Source organism: Myxine glutinosa, chromosome 10, assembly GCF_964187855.1.
Source record: "Myxine glutinosa chromosome 10, kmMyxGlut1.1, whole genome shotgun sequence".
In the NCBI taxonomy this organism is placed as follows: domain Eukaryota; kingdom Metazoa; phylum Chordata; class Myxini; order Myxiniformes; family Myxinidae; genus Myxine; species Myxine glutinosa.
The window spans coordinates 115,328,865-115,343,348 of record NC_136270.1 but is presented as its reverse complement, the minus strand read 5'-3'; the positions used below and the strand labels follow the sequence as shown (position 1 = coordinate 115,343,348).

Genomic DNA, 14,484 nt, shown 5'->3' with positions numbered 1-14,484 from the left:
GAAATCTTCATATTTCTTAACAGCAAATACAGCACGGCATATTTCTCAATAGAAACAGACAAAACAAAGGAAACATTTTTGGGGGAATGATCAAAGCAACAATCTGTTGCCTTATACACCGCCCACATTCCAATTTTGGTATGATTGAAAAAATAGAAAAAAATAACAATTTCCCGTAGGTTTGGATTAATTTGAAACAACCTTTTCTTAATAACTACTAGCAACGGTACCCGTCATATGGGCGGGGTTTCAATTGGGAAGCCCGAATGAAAAGGCAAGATATCAGAAATTGAAGGCTTTTTTTATTTTAAACGATTCATATGAACATCCGTTGAATCATATCACATGCAAATCATCAAAATCTATACAGTACATGGCGCCCATTTTGAAAAAAGATTGAATTCTGCAAAACGGAAGCGGCCGCTACACGTCTTTCTCAGTCACACGTTTATGTGTGAAGAGTGCGCGCCGAATCTGTAACACGGAAGCGGCCGCTACACCTGTTTCTCAGTCGCTTTGCACACGCTGCCATGTTACTTCGGAGCCGCAGGTCTATATAGGAAGAGTTCATCACGAGTCCATCTACTCTCTCCTGGTACATAGAATTTCAACAAAAGCCACATCACTGTTCATATCGGTAAATATTATTCCATCGTGTTTGAAAAAACTGGAAAATTGAAAAACTTGGAAAATTGGGAAAAAAATTGGAAAAACAATAGAGCCTATTTTACTCCAAGGGGTCCCAGGAATACCCACCCAAAATATCGTTGCGATCGGTTCAGCCGTTTTTGCGGTACCTTCAAATGGACAGACGGACATTTGGTGAATTATAGTAAGATAAATTTGCCATTGATTGAAATTAATTTGAAACAACTTTGACGTAATTTATTGTCTCCGAGGACCGAGCAGCATTTCCGTGTTTTGGGGAAGGGGTGGCAGGGGGTGGCAGGGGAGGGCAGGGGGGGGGGCAGGGGGGGCGACAGACAGACAGCATTAATCTATTAAATATAAATGCACTGTATAGAGTATTGTGGAACTCCGAAATCTTCATATTTCTTAACGGCAAATACAGCACGGCATATTTATCAACAGCAACAGGCAAAACAAAGAAAACGTTTTTTGGGGAATGATCAAAGCAAGTCTGTTGCCTTATACACCTCCCACATACCAATTTTGGTATGATTGAAAAAATTGAAAAAAATTACAATTTTCCCGTAGGTTTGGATTATTTTGAAGCAAATTTTTCTGAATTTTTTTTCTCTCCGAGGAACGTTTCTGTGTTTCAGGGTGAGACAGAAAGACCCCGCACCCCCTGAAATACAAAAATGCTCTTCGGAGACAATAAATTCGGTAAAAAGTTGCTTCAAGTTAATCCACACCTGGAACATTTATAATCATTAAGTACATGGTCTTGGGCATGGTGGCAGGACCATGCGGTGGCAGCAGGTAAGATGGCCGCATCGAACCTAACCTATCCTACATTGAATTAGGGAAGAGTGTCAGGTATTGATGAGATGTGTACAGAAATGATCATTGCAGCAGGAGAAGTCGGAGGCAGGTGGGCTGAAGAGGTTGTTGAAAAATACACTTCGTGTACAAAACATTAGGAAAACCTGCTCTTTCCATGGAATAGACTGATCAGGTGAATCCAGGTGAAAGCTATGATCCCTTATTGATTGCACCTGTTAAATCCATGTCAATCAGTGTAGCTGAAGGGAAGGAGACAGGTTAAAGAAGGATTTTTCAGCCTTGAGACGATGGAGACATGGATTGTGTATGTGTGCCATTCAGCGGGTGATTGAGCAAGATAAAAGATTGAAATGCCTTTGAATAGGGTATGGTAGTAGGTGCCAGGCACACTGGATCGAGTGTGTCAAGAACTGCAACGCTGCTGGGATTTTCACGCTCAACAGTTTCTTGTGTGTATTAAGAATGGTCCACCACCCAAAGGACATCCACCCAATGGCAGGCCAGTGGTCGAAAATCATCAAAAATTGATGGAGGCCAAAGTAGGCTGACACAAATTGTGCAGAGAAACAGACGGGCTACAGTTAGTCAACTGACCAGTACAACATTGGTGCCAAAAGACCCATAAAAGAATGCAGAACTCGTCGTACGTTAACACGAATGGGGTATAGCAGCCGACGACCATACAGAGTTCCACTTTTTCAGCAAAAAACAAGAACCTGCAGTTGCAGTGGGCTAAGTAATGAAAACACTGGACACTGGAGGATTGCAAAATAAGGATGATGGGAGGACTAGGGTATGGAACAAAACACATGAGTACATGCATCCATCATGTCATGTGTCAACATTGTAGGCTGGTGGTGGTGGTGTGTTTTCATGGCACATATTGGGCCCCATGATAAAAGCGGAGCAATGTTTGAATGACACAGGATATCTAAACATCATTGCCAATCAGGTGCATCCCTTCATGGCAGCAGTGTATCCATCTGCGAATGGATTTCTTCAGCAGGTTGATTCCCCATGCCACAAGGCTAGGATTGTCTAGGAATGGTTCCACGAACATGACAGTGAATTCAGATTTCTCCAGTGGCCTGCCCAGTCATCAGATCTCAATCCATTTGAGCATCTGTGGGATGAGATGGAAGGAGCTATTCGGAATAGAAATCCAATACCAGCCAACTTGACACAACTGTGGTAGGAATTGGAGTCAGGTTAGGCCAACATCCCTATGGAACCCTTCCGAGACCCTGTAGAGTCCATGCTCTGGCGAATTGAGGCTCTTCTGAGGGCTAAAGGGGGTGCAACTCAATATTAGGAAGGTGTTCCTTATGTTTTGTACACTGAGTGTATGTATGAGAGAGAGTTCAGTTCTGGAGAGTTGGAGGACAGGGATAAATGTGCCAATATGGAAGAGGAAAGGGGATGCTCAAGATCTGGGGAAGTACAGGGGTATTACACTCCTAAGCAATGTAATTAAGGTGCTGCAGAGCATTCTGGATGGGAGGATAAGGAAGAATGTGGAGAAGTAGATTGGAGAAAAGAAACAGTGATTCAGAAAGGGTAAGGGAACAACAGATGGGATGTTCACGCTGAGACAGCTGATAGAGAAGGGGTGGGAGGTGCAAGGTTAAATGGCATTGAGATTTGCAGACCTGAAAAAGGCCTAGACACCATCCCGAGAGAGATGGTGAGGGCGACACTGAGATGGATGGGAGTGCCAGAAGAAGAGGTTAGCCGTTACGTTGGTGGAAAGGATGTACAAGGGAACGAAGGGAAGAGTTTTGGTTAGTCCTGTCACATGAGTTCAATGTGAACATCGGTTTGTTGCAGGTAAGCGCTCTCAGCCCACTCATGTTTATCATGGTGATGTAACTGGCAAGCAGGAAGGTGAACATGAGGGGTAGTATGGGGAGCATATTGTATGCGGACAGTCTGGTTGTTGTGGTAGGGAGTGGGTGGGAGATGCAGGACGTACTGGGGGAGTGGAAGGAGGCATTTGAGAAACATGGGCTAAAATGAGCATAGAGAAGACCGAGGTGATGTGGGTTGGGCAGCAGAGAAAATAAATGAATATCAGGTTAGAGGGGAAGGAGATCAGACAAGGAAATAGGTTTGAGTATCTGTCATGTATGAAGTGCAAATATTCACCGTTGTATCCCTACACCGTGACCGCATTGTATCCCTACGCCAGAGCTCGGATGGCGCTGAGGTGAATCGGGCCTGTATCGGCAGAGTGAATAAACGTGTACGACAATTGATCGTAGTTTGTCGAGATACCTTACATGGCGACGAGGATAAACATCTAGACCATGACTTCTTTCGGCCATATCGATGAATTCGACCCTCATGCGGGGGATTTTGACACGTATTTTGAGCGGTTGTCTTTTTACTTCGAGGCGAACAGCATCGCGACCGAAGCCCGGATGAAGGCCGTCTTCCTGTCCGTTTGCGGAGGTGAGACGTTCACTCTCGTTAAAAACCTGATTCGGCCTCGGATAATCGAGGAGCTCACGTATGCAGAGCTCAAGGCCGCTTTGAAGGAACATTGTAATCCATCTCCTTCAGTCATCCTGTGTCGGTTTAATTTTTACATGTGCAGACAGCATCAAGGTCAGTCGATCGCAGACTTCATTGCACACCTCAAAAAACTGTCACATCTGTGTGAGTTTGGGGACACGATTGACGACATGCTCCGTGATTTGCTGGTGGTCGGCATGTCCGATGACCGCACTCGTAGATGCCTGCTTGCTGAGAGAAGACTGACGTTCCAAAATGCCAGAGACACCACCATTTCCATGGAAAGTGCTGAACGCAACGCTACAAGCATCGGTGCCACTCGCTCATCTGGTACCAGCCCTGCTGTGAATCGGTTGGATCATGTTCAGCCAAAACGTTGGAACAAGGCTCCTCGTCAGAAGCCATTGCAGTCTCAAACACACAACAAATGTTTTCGGTGCAACGGAAAGCACCCTCCGGAGACGTGTCGGTTCAAAGATGCCACCTGCCATTTCTGTTCGAAAACTGGCCATATTGCTCAGGCTTGCATCACTCGCAAATCGGGAAAAGGAAAAGCTGCTGACAAGATTCATCAGTTTATCGGTTCGGAGGAACCTGAGCTTAACCAGGTGACCTCTGTTTCCGACAACTCAGAATCGTATGACCTGCTTCATATTGATTCTCACCATAGGCGGGACCCTCTTCTTGCCACTGTTGTCGTCAACAATTGCGAATGGAGGTCGACACTGGTGCGGCCGTCTCGCTCATCAGCCATGCTGTTTTCACAAACCTGTGGAGTGATGCTGACCGACCCCATCTGAAACCTACTACCTATGGTCTCTCCACCTATACAGGTGAGAAGATTGTTCCCTGCGGTACATGTGACGTCATGGTGGGCTACGATAACCGTGAGTTTCACCTACCCCTGATCGTCATTCCTGGAAAGGGCCCTTCCTTACTCGGCAGGAACTGGTTGAGCATAATTCGACTGAAGTGGAAAAGCATTCATCAACTCCGGGCAGCCAACGTTTCTCCTACCGCAGCATACACACTCAAAAATCTGCTGGATACGTACCCAGATGTCTTCAAGGATGAGCTTGGAACCTTGAAAGGACATACGGCTAAACTCATTGTTGACCGGGATGCCAATCCTATATTTTGCAGAGCTCGCCCAGTCCCTTTCGCCCTGCGGGAGCGGATTGACAAGGAACTGGATCATCTTGAAAATCTGGGGATCATCGAGCAAATCCAGTATGCCGAATGGGCGGCGCCCATCGTTCCAGTCATAAAATCGGACCAGTCCATCCGCATATGTGGAGATTATAAAATGACCATGAACAAGTGTTCTTCATTGGATAAATATCCAATCCCGAGGATTGAAGACCTCTATACTCGTCTCACGGGAGGCAAGACTTTTACGAAACTCGATCTCAAATCCGCCTATCTACAGCTCCGCTTGGACGAGAATTCGAAGCAGTATCTTACCATCAACATGCATCGTGGGTTGTACAGGTACCACCGACTCAGTTTTGGAGTGAAATCTGCACCTGGAATTTATCAGCATGTGATGGACAGTTTGTTTGCCGCCGAACGCAATGTCGTTTGTTACCAGGATGATATTCTGGTTACTGGTCGTACAGACGCGGAACATCTACAAAACCTGGATAGAGTTCTGAAGAAGATTTCGGACTCCGGCCTACGTTTGCGTCGAGTCAAGTGCAAGTTTATGGTGCCATCAGTCACGTACCTGGGTCATACGATTGATGCCGAGGGTCTACACCCGACAGATGAGAAAGTCCGAGCTATCAAGGATGCTCCTGCTCCACGAGACGTGACCGAATTGAAGTCATACCTCGGTTTGCTTCAGTTCTATGGTCGTTACATTCCGAATGTGACCGACGTTTTGGGCCCCCTTTATCGGCTTTTGAGGAAAGGAGCCTCCTGGAGCTGGGGGTCTACTGAACAATCAGCATTCCAGACCTCTAAGGATCTGCTCAAATCGTCCAATGTTCTCGTTCATTTTGATCCAGAGAAGGATCTTGTGCTGACATGCGATGCCTGTCGGTATGGAGTGGGGAGTGTATTATCACACGTGATGCATGATGGTACGGAAAGACCGGTTGCATTTGCATCCAGAACGTTGTCCCCGGCAGAGAAGAACGATTCCCAACTTGACAAGGAAGGATTGGGAATCGTTTTCGGCGTCAGCAAATTTCGCCAGTACCTTCTTGGACATCATTTCACGATTCGCACTGATCACAAGCCGCTGATCAGTCTGTTTGGTCCAACTAAGGCGACATCTGACACACTACCGCCCAGGATCATCCGCTGGTCCCTGTTTCTCGCTGCTTATGACTATACCATATGTTATAAGCCCGGTTCGTCTCTCACAAATGCAGATGCCATGAGTCGGTTACCCCTTCCAGAATCCGTTGATGATTCGCCTACACCAGGATCCATTATCGCACTGATGGATCATCTGGAAGATTGTGCTGTCGATTCCGGCCAGATCCGCACTCATACTCGACGAGACCCCGTTCTGTCCAGAACTGTCCAGGCTGTACAGCTTGGATGGCATTTGCTACCTGAGGGTGACCCATATTTTGCGGCTTTTAAAGCACGTGAAAACGAACTCAGCGTGGAAAATGGTTGCCTACTCTGGGGATGTCGTGTCGTGATCCCGAAAAATCTGCGTTCCAGGGTCATGGATGAAATCCATGACTGTCACCCCGGGATTGTGAAGATGAAGTCACTCGCCAGAAACTATGTGTGGTGGCCGAATCTTGATGCTGATATAGAACATCATGTTCGACATTGTTACCCCTGCCAGAGCACCCGGATTACACCTGCGAAAGCACCACTGCATCCCTGGGAATGGCCCAGCGAATCGTGGCATCGCCTACATCTCGATTATGCCGGGCCTATTAATGGCAGCATGATTCTAATAATTACGGACGCGCACACAAAATGGATTGATGCCTATGTGACGCGTGGTACTACGTCAGCCATTGTCATCGAAAGACTCAGACGCTGTTTCGCCACTCATGGTCTGCCCAGGATGATCGTGAGTGATAACGGTACGTGTTTTTCCAGGTCCGAGTTTGCCGAGTTCACACGTCGGAACGGCATCAAACATAAGTTTGTCAGCCCACATCACCAGGCTTCAAATGGCTTGGCCGAACGATCCGTGGGAATCATCAAATCCGGATTGCAGAAACTTCAGGAGGGAACCCTGGAAACAAAGCTTTCTCATCTCCTGTTCAAATACCGCATCACGCCACAATCAACAACCGGTGCAGCTCCGTCTGAGTTATTGATGAAACGACACGTGAGATCGACACTTGACAATCTCAAACCAGACATATCAACAAATGTTTATCAGAGCCAGCTTAATCAAAAGTTGGTGCACGATAAGACGTCCAACAATTGATGTATCAACATTGGAGATCCAGTGTTTGCCCTAAATTTTGGTGCAGATGCGACGTGGCTACCGGGGGACATCATCGAGAAGCCAGGTCCACTGTCCTGCATGATTCGCCTGCAGGACGGCCGCGAAATTCGTCGACATCAGGACCACATAACCTACCATCACTGTGAGTCGATAGAGCCTGCAGCATCGTCACAGTCAGGATAACAGTTTGACCCGCCACTGCCAGAGATCGTCGTGGCCGCTCCAGCCGGCTCGGATGCCCCAAAAACCTCTGCGAACGCTACACCCTTCGTGGAGACCAAAGGAATCACCTCGGACTCTGTATCCACTGGTACACCGCGACCCAAAGGAATCACCTCGGACTCTGTATCCACTGGTACACCACGACCCAAAGGAATCACCTCGGACTCTGTATCCACTGGTACACCACAACGCTCAATGCGTGAGAGAAAAGCACCCGACCGGTTGAATCTTTGAAGATGTTTTTTTTTCACGGTGACACATGTTCTATTTTCACGTATTTTCATTATTCTCATAATCGTTTGCACACATATTTTCACATGTTTTGGAAATGTTGCTTTTGAAATGTCAATTCTTGAAATCTAGCACGTATTGCTCTTGGTAATTTTGGACTTAAAGGGGAGGATGTCATGTATGAAGTGCAAATATTCACCGTTGTATCCCTACACCGTGACCGCATTGTGTCCCTACGCCCCAGCTCGGATGGCGCTGAGGTGAATCGGGCCTGTATCGGCAGAGTGAATAAACGTGTACGACAATTGATCATATTTTGTCGAGATCTGGGTATCTGAGTATCTGGGTGGAACAGTGACCACAGATGGTAAGTCAGAGGAAGGGGTGTGGAGGAGGATTCAGGTGGGTGCGAGTATGTGTGGAGGTAGGTGGAGGGAGTAATGGGAAAATTAAAAAAAATTCAAGGAAATAGAAAGGGAAGGTTCTGATGTCGTGCGTAATGCCGGGCTATCTTTAAGGCCTGGAGGTGGTGGCACTGACAGAGAGACAACAACAGAGCCTGCAGGCTTGAGAGAACAGCTGGGTCAGTAGGAATGCAGGAGTGAAGAGGGTGGTTAGAAGGAGAATGGCGGAACTGAGGGAGATTGGTGTGAAGATGAGCTTGACGGGGATATTGGTGAATTTCCGGCTGAGATGGCTGAATGGCAAAGAGAGCGGATACATTGAGGGAACAAGGTAGGATGTTCAATCAGCGCAAGAATAAAAGGCTTTCTTTTATTTTCATATTGTGTTATTTTTACCATGGGCTTCCAGTGAGGATATATATATATATATATATATATATATATATATATATATATATATATATATATATATATATATATATATATATATATATATATATATATATATATATGTGGCGGACACAAAAGCCCACTGGCGTGGTGACATCATTCCACGCACCAAGTGGGCGGTGGCCACGCCCGAGGGGTAGGCGTGGCCTCATGATATACACCGGGCGACCAGCCCGGAGGAGTTCAGAGTTACAGTGTAGTCTTACAATAAAGACGTTTATATGTTACCGCTTGTCCGCTTCCTCCTTGCTCACAAGCAGCGCGCGTAACGCCGCGCTTTACTGGTGACCTCGACGTTGGATCTGCCGGAGCAATCCTTCCACACGCGACGCCATCGCCATGGCCGCCTTCGTCAAACTTCCGGAATTTTGGGAGGCTCAGGCCGAAGTCTGGTTCGTCCAGGCCGAAGCCCAATTTCAGCTTCGGCACCTCACCGGCGATGACACGCGCTACTGCCACGTCGTCGCCTCCCTCGGGCCCGGCACGGCCGCTCGAGTTGTGTCCGTCCTTCGCCACCCACCGGACGGCCACAAGTACGAGGCACTCAAGCGGCTACTCCTAGCCACGTTCAGCCTCATGGACGACGCACGGGCCGACCGCCTCCTGGATCTCCCCGAGCTCGGTGAGACGCGCCCGTCGGTCCGAATGGACCATATGCTGTCACTGTTGGGCGACGAAGCCCCCGGTTCGCTATTCCGGGCGCTTTTCCGTCGCCAACTTCCAGCGCAGGTTCGCCTCGCGTTGGCCGGGACCGGGCTAACGGAACCCCGAGCATTGGCGGCCGAGGCGGACAAGTACTTCGCCGCTTCGGACACGCGGGCGAGCGTCGGCGTGGCCGTCACGGCCTTCGACGCTGATGTTCCACAGCATCATCTTCTACAGCACGCTGAGGTTCAGCAGCATGCTGATACGCACCTCGTGAACGCCGCCACGCCCCACCCACCGCCGCGGCGAAAACCGCCACCGCGGGGAAACCCGTCGACTCCACCGGCCTGGCGGAGCCAGCCGCGCTCCTCCAGCTCCACCACCTGGTGCTGGTTCCACGCCAAGTTCGGCCACGAAGCTCGACGGTGTCATCCGCCGTGCTCCTTCAACGGGTCGGGAAATGCCCGGGCCGGCGCTCAATTGTGGCGATGAGCGCCGGCCGTTCGAGCAGCCTGCTGTTCATAACGGACACCTTCTCCGGGCACCGTTACCTGTGCGACACGGGAGCGCAGGTGAGTGTCATTCCCGCCGGCACATCAGACAAGCACGCCGCGGGTGGGGGCCCCGCGCTGCTTGCCGCGAACGGGACGCCCATCCGTACGTATGGAAAACGCTGCCTCTCTCTGCGGTTTGGAGGGCAGGTTTTCCGATGGACGTTCGTCACCGCCGACGTGCCCATGGCACTGCTTGGCGCGGAATTCCTGTGCGCTAATGGGCTCCTGGTCGACGTCAAGCGCAGGCGGCTTGTCCAGGCCGAGACGTTCAGCTCGCTCGCGTGTGCGTTGCCCAGCTCAACGAGCGGCTTGCCAAGCGGCTTGCCGAACGATTCGGTTCCGGCCACGTTGGTCTGTACGCTTCCGGCAGCGGACGCATTCACCCGCCTCCTCGCCGGCTTCCCGGTCCTCACGCGGCCCACCTTCTCGGCGGGGGCCATCAAGCACGGGGTGGCCCATCACATCCCCACCGTCGGGCCACCGGTCTACGCCCGGGCACGCCACCTCGAGCCGACGAAGCTGGCGGTGGCAAAAGCGGAGTTCGCTACCCTGGAGCGACTCGGCATCGTTCGGCGCTCAGAGAGCGCTTGGGCGTCGCCGCTGCATATCGTGCCGAAGCCCGGCGGGGGATGGCGACCGTTCGGGGACTATCGCCGTCTCAATGACGCCACGACTCCCGACCGCTACCCCGTCCCCCACATTCAGGACTTTTCCGCCCGTTTGGCGGGCAGGTCCTTCTTCTCGAAGGTGGACCTCATACGCGGCTACCATCAGGTCCCCGTCAGGCCGGAGGACGTCCCGAAGACGGCGGTCATCACGCCATTCGGACTCTTCGAGTTCCTGCGCATGCCCTTCGGTCTGAAGAATGCGGCTCAGGCGTTCCAGCAACTGATGGACAGCATCCTGCGCGACTTGGATTTTGTCTACGTCTACCTGGACGATATCCTCGTCGCCAGCGCGTCCCGCGAAGAGCACCTACGCCACCTCCGCACGCTCTTTGAATGCCTGGGCCAGCATGGCCTGATTGTGAACCCCGCAAAGTGCCGGTTCGGCGCCGCCACAATCGATTTTCTGGGGCACCGTGTCACCAGGCACGGCGCCGTCCCCCTGCCGGCCAAGGTGGAGGCGGTGAAGGGGTTTCCGCGCCCCCGCACGATCAGAGGGCTGCAGGAGTTCCTGGGCATGGTGAACTTTTACCATCGGTTCCTGCCCCGTATCGCCCAGCTCCTGCGCCCCCTGCACGAAGCTCTCCGAGGTAAGCCGGGCAAAGGCGACGTTACCTGGACCGAGCAGATGAACACGGCGTTCACGGGCGCGAAGCTCGCCTTGGCTAACGCCACCATGCTCGCGCACCCGGCGCCCGATGCACCGATCGCCCTCACCACCGATGCCTCGGACTACGCGGTGGGCGCGGTGCACGAGCAATGGGTGCGTGGAGCTTGGCAACCGCTGGCGTTCTTTAGCCGGCAGCTTCGCCCGCCCGAACGCCGTTACAGTACCTTCGACCGCGAGTTGCTCGGACTTCACTTGGCGGTCAGGCACTTCCGCCATCTGCTCGAGGGCCGGGCGTTCACTGCCTTCGTCGACCACAAGCCGCTGATCTTCGCGATGGGCAAGGTCACCGAGCCGTGGTCGGCCCGGCAGCAGCGTCACCTCTCGGCCGTGTCCGAGTACACGACGGACATCCAGCACGTCGCGGGGAAGGACAACCCGGTGGCGGATTGCCTTTCCCGGGCCGTCGCCCACGCAGTCCACCTCGGCATCGACTATGCCCGGATGGCAGCGGACCAGGCCGCTGACCCCGACGTCCAGGCCTTGCGGACCGCCGTCACGGGCCTCCGCGTCACCGAGGTGCCGTTCGACGGCGCGGGCGCGGCCCTCTTGTGCGACCTCTCCCTCGGGCGTCCTCGCCCCATTGTGCCCGCGGGCTGGCAGCGCCAGGTGTTTGACGCCATCCACGGCCTGTCCCACCCGGGCGCGAGGGCCTCCCAAAGGCTGATCGCCGACAAGTTCGTCTGGCATGGCCTCCGGAAGGCCGTCCGCGGCTGGGCCAGGACGTGCCTCGCGTGCCAGCGCGCCAAGGTGCACCGGCACACCCAGGCCCCGTTGGCCCCGTTCACGGTGCCGGAACGCCGGTTTGACCACGTCCACGTGGACCTGGTGGGACCTCTGCCCCCCTCGCGGGGTTTCACCTACGTCCTCACCATGGTGGACCGCACCACCCGGTGGCCGGAGGCCGTGCCCTTGGCATCGACAACGGCGGCCGATGTCGCGCAGGCTTTCATCGCCACCTGGGTCGCCCGGTTCGGCGCCCCCTCAGACATCTCATCCGACCGCGGCCCCCAGTTCACCTCGGAGCTCTGGGGGGCGGTTGCGCAGGGGCTCGGGGTCCGGCTGCACCGAACCACGGCCTACCACCCCCAGGCTAACGGCCTGTGTGAGCGATTTCACCGCTCATTGAAGGCCGCGCTCCGGGCCACCCTCCGCGACGGCGGCTGGGTCGACAGGCTCCCCTGGGTCCTGCTGGGCCTCCGGACGGCGCCCAAGGAGGACCTGCGCGCATCCGCGGCGGAGTTGGTCTTCGGGCAACCGCTGCGGGTGCCGGGCGAGTTCCTCCCCGACTCCACGGCACCATGGTCCGCGGCACAGCAGCGCTCCGCTCTGCAAGAGACCGCCCAGAGGTTCGCCCCGGTGCCAACGGCATGCCACGGGCACCCACCGACGCACGTCGCCCCGGAGCTTCGCACGGCGGAGTACGTCTTCGTCCGCCACGATGCCCATCGGACACCACTGCGGCCCCCGTACGACGGGCCTTTCCGCGTGCTGGAGACCGGGGCGAAGCACTTCACCCTGGACATCGGCGGTACTCCTGACCGCGTTTCGGTAGACCACCTCAAGCCGGCCCACCTCGATGTGGACCATCCACCGCCAGTGGCCCGACCCCCACGTCGGGGCCGCCCTCCTGCGGGCGGACCCCCGGCACCGCCCAGCCCCGCCGCCACGGCGCCCCCCGGTCCTGCACCCATCCCAGGGGCAGCCAGGGGCATCCCACCTGGTATCCCTGCACCCCGGACGCCGCCGATCGCCAGGGGGCGCTTCGGCCGGGTCATTCGTCTGCCCCGCAAACTGGCCCTCCAGGTGCGCGGGAATTCTGGGGGGGGGCGCGTGTGGCGGACACAAAAGCCCACTGGCGTGGTGACATCATTCCACGCACCAAGTGGGCGGTGGCCACGCCCGAGGGGTAGGCGTGGCCTCATGATATACACCGGGCGATCAGCCCGGAGGAGTTCAGAGTTACAGTGTAGTCTTACAATAAAGACGTTTATATGTTACCGCTTGTCCGCTTCCTCCTTGCTCACAAGCAGCGCGCGTAACGCCGCGCTTTATATATATATATATATATATATATATATATATATATATATATATATATATATATATATATATATATATATATATATAGATATATATATATACAGTATATATATAGATATATATATATATATATATATATGTATATATATATATGTATATATATATATACAAAAAAGCTAATGCCATCTGTCTGTCCAACATTGAAACACAGAAATGCTACTCGGAGAGAAAATAATTTTCAGCAAATGTTGCCTCAAATTAATCCAAACCTACGGGGTCACAGCTTTTTCAATTGGACCAAAATTCAACCGGAAAAAGACCACTGCTTCAATCGCTCATGGATTTTTTTTTTTATACTTTTTATTTTCTGTTAAGAAATATGCTGTGATATATATTTGCTGTTAAGAAATATGTTGATTTTAGAATTTCACATAACTCTACATGGTATATGTGATTGGTCATATGCTGTCTGTCTAGCTCCTCCCCCCCCTTCTGCCCCCACCCTGAAGCACATAAATAGTCCCCAGAGACAATAAATAATGTTGTAAAAGTTGCTCTAAATTAATCAAACTTACGGGAAATGATATTTTTTTCAATTGAACCGAAAATTGAACTTGGGAGGTGTATAAGACAAAAACCGCTGCCTCAAATCGTTCGTGGATTTTTTTTTTTAATACTTTTTATTTTATGTTAAGAAATATGCTGTGATATATTATGATGATTTTAGAATTTCACATAACTCTATATGGTATATGTAATTGGTCATGCTGTCTGTCTATCCCCCTCCACCCCACCCCTCTCCCACTCCCACCCTGAAGCACAGAAATGCTCCTCAGAGACAATAAATAATGTTGTAAAAGTTGCTTCAAATGAATCCAAACCGACGGGAAATTTATAATACTGCTTCGATTTAGCTCTTTAACCAGCGCAAGGATAAAAGTCTTCCTTTTATTTATTATTTTCTATCGTGGTATTTTTACCAGAGGCGCGTGCGATTTGCACTTCTGGAAGAGGAAGAGACTTCCGGAAGACTTCCGGTCGTTCGATTTGGACTCTTCTCTTCTCGGAAGCTCTGCCTCTTACAAAAATCCAGCAGAAGAGGCGTGGGCTCTTCAAAAACAAAATGGCCTCGCCTAATTTCAGTCACAGAGAAACGCTGCTGGTTATATTTACGCAGCAAAACTTGCAA

At 51.8% G+C, this 14,484-nt stretch overlaps 1 protein-coding gene across 2 annotated transcripts in view; it reads left to right on the top strand.

Moving 5' to 3' along the window:
- The window catches only part of C1QTNF1 (C1q and TNF related 1), a 133,393-nt gene that overhangs the window by 18,940 nt on the left and 99,969 nt on the right, over nucleotides 1-14,484 (top strand). The gene's annotated exons all lie outside the window — the stretch shown is intronic.